Below are 2,191 nucleotides of genomic sequence, written 5' to 3'. Positions count from 1 at the left end.
CTTGTGTTACTCTGTTTTCACGTTTAAGTCTATCTCGACCACGTACTCGACCTACACTCGGTCGAGTGCTGCTCGAGTTCATCCCCAGAACTTGTGATTTTGATTTGTGATTGTCTTGTTTCATTCCTGTTTCATTTCCATTGCATTCACGTAGTTTCCTATTCATTACTTGTCTTGCATTAGTTCATTAGCATAGTGTCTATCTCTGTTCTAGTTTCATTATAGCTTTAATTTGTCTGTTCTGTTTGCATTTAGTATCTTGTTCTAGTTGTTTTTACTTTCTGCATTTCTTATCTCATTTTAGGATTGTTAGTGACAAACAATCTTTACAATTGGCTTGACTTAGACTCATATGCACATCTTAATTGTTCACAATCACTCAGATAGGATTGACACCTCTTATACTGCAACTGCATAAGGGGAATTGAAACACCCTGACTTCTATTCATTCCATACATCATCATTCCATACATCATTCATTCATACACCACAAAGAAAGTCAGTTTCAATTTGGCGCCGTTGCCCATTTGAGTGTGTTTTGTGACATTTAGGATCATTATTAGTCTAAGATTAAGTTCGTTTTAAACACTTGTGAAGTTAGTGAACTGGAATCTTCCTTTGCTTGGCTGTTTTGTGTTTCAGGTACCCACTCGACCACCTACTCGACCACCACTCGACCGAGCTGTGATCGAGCACTTGATCGAGCCAGAAGCTGGACCTAAATAGCCATTACTTCCCAGTCGACTCGAGCCTGCGCTCGACCGTGTACCTGTTCGAGTCTGTAGTAGAGTTTGTTGATGCACACAAGGTCAAAAGGCAAAGATAGTCTTCAACAGCCTATTGACAACATCCACAGGCTACAAAAGGCTTTGAGACATAAGCAAGGAAGAGTAGTTCAACAACAACAAGGTCAAGACATCATGGAGCAACAAGCTATCCATGAGCAAAGACCAAGGCACATTGGTGCAGGAGATGCACCCAATACCCACAACCAAAGGGCTGGAATTGTGCCACCTTCAGTAGCAAACAATAACTTTGAGATCAAGAGTGGATTGATCTCAATGATACAAGCAAACAAGTTTCATGGTTTGCCAATGGAGGATCCACTAGATCACCTTGATGAGTTTGACAGAATATGTGGCCTCACAAAGATCAATGGAGTGAGTGAAGATGGATTCAAATTAAGGCTCTTCCCATTTTCTCTTGGAGACAAAGCTCACCTTTGGGAGAAGACTCTACCTACTGGAGCTATCACCACATGGTATGCATGCAAGAAAGCTTTTCTAGCCAAGTTCTTCTCCAATGCAAGGACTGCTAGGTTGAGGAATGAGATTTCTGGGTTTGCTCAAAGGAATAATGAGAGCTTTTGTGAAGCTTGGGAGAGGTTTAAAGGATTCCAAACTCAGTGTCCTCACCATGGCTTCAGCAATGAGTCACTTCTAAGCACCTTGTATAGAGGAGTGCTTCCCAAGATAAGAATGCTTCTTGACACAGCCTCTAATGGCAATTTCCTCAACAAGAATGTGGAAGAAGGATGGGAATTAGTTGAGAATCTTGCTCAATCTGATGGCAATTATAATGAGGACTATGATAGGACCATAAGGAGCTCCTCAACTGATCAAGAGGACAAGTATAAGAAGGATTTGAAGATGGTCAATGAGAAGCTTGACAAGATCCTCCTCAGCCAATCCAAGTCCATTCACTTCATTGGTGAAGAGGAAGCTCCAGTTCAAGAGGGGGAGCCTGACTTTGCTGAGTTGTGCTACATGCAAAACCAGGTAGGATTCAAAGGCTACAACCAAGGAGGTTTCAAGAACAACAATCTCTCTTATTGGAGCACCAATGTGGCCAACCCTCAAGACCAAGTCTATCCACCTCAACAACCTCAACAGCAACAAAACTACATCCCCAAGCAACAACACCAAGTGTTCCAGCCCCAATTGTGTCCCCCACCAGGGTTTCAGACTAACCAGGGCCAGGAACAAGACTTAAGAGCAATGATGCAACAGTTGTTGATTGGGCAAACACAAGGCAAGATTGAGACAACAAACAGGATTGCTGAGCTGAACAAGAGGATAGATGATATTTACAGTGAACTTCATGCCACGTATGACACACTGACGTCCAGGATGGTGACTATGGAGAACCACCAAGCTTCTGCCTCAAAGAATGACCATCACAAGGGCACAAC

The 2,191-nt window shown here is 42.7% G+C and overlaps 1 non-coding gene across 1 annotated transcript; it reads right to left on the bottom strand.

Annotated features, from left to right (window-relative positions):
- Nucleotides 1–1,316: 1,316 nt before the first annotated feature.
- Nucleotides 1,317–1,423, bottom strand: LOC147950096 (small nucleolar RNA R71). The gene has a single exon (XR_015565233.1). It is a non-coding gene; the product is annotated as a small nucleolar RNA R71 (small nucleolar RNA).
- Nucleotides 1,424–2,191: the final 768 nt, after the last annotated feature.

This window comes from Camelina sativa, chromosome 1 (genome assembly GCF_030686135.1).
Source record: "Camelina sativa cultivar CO46 ecotype springtype chromosome 1, ASM3068613v1".
Classification (NCBI taxonomy): Eukaryota; Viridiplantae; Streptophyta; class Magnoliopsida; order Brassicales; family Brassicaceae; genus Camelina; species Camelina sativa.
Note: the sequence above shows the minus strand (reverse complement) of the source record. Positions and strands in the feature narration are given on the sequence as shown.